Genomic DNA, 625 nt, shown 5'->3' on the forward strand with positions numbered 1-625 from the left:
CAATACTGCTCTTCTTTGGTTGCTCCTTGGAAGATGGACGCTGGCCAGCTGGAGTGAATAAACTGCCACTTTCTGCATGATTGGCATGTAAGTGCATTTCTTGCAGGAGGGTGCCTCACAATATCTTGGAGGCCGAGCGAGATTCTTTCTCTCATGAGTATATCCCTCCCTGCACTTATCTCCTGGAGAAGATAGAGAAGCTGTTCCTCTTCTTCTCCCTGGAGGCAGATGGGGCACTTTACTCTCTCCCCAGGTAAGTGAGATCTCAGTAAGGGACGGTGCACCAGTGGGTGGACTTAGTGGGAGACTGGACACAGCATTGACTCCCCTAGTCCTTGGGCTCCCGAGACATCACTGGGCCCAGTGGTAATTTGGATTTGGATTTGGGACTTGCAAGTCAATTTGCGTTTGGGACTTGCAAGTCAATAGGAATTGTGTTTAATTTGGATTTGGGTTTGGGATTTGCAAGTCAATAGGAATTGTGTTTAATTTGGATTTGGGTTTGGGACTTGCAAATCAATAGGAATTGTGTTTCCATGTTTCTTGCTCATCTTTGTCATTGTGATTGCTGTGTCTGTGGATATCTTAGAGTAATTTTGGATGTGGCCACTTGTCTGTCTTTTCT

The sequence above is a fragment of the Galeopterus variegatus genome, unplaced genomic scaffold (genome assembly GCF_000696425.1).
Source record: "Galeopterus variegatus unplaced genomic scaffold, G_variegatus-3.0.2 Scaffold14836, whole genome shotgun sequence".
NCBI lineage: Eukaryota > Metazoa > Chordata > Mammalia > Dermoptera > Cynocephalidae > Galeopterus > Galeopterus variegatus.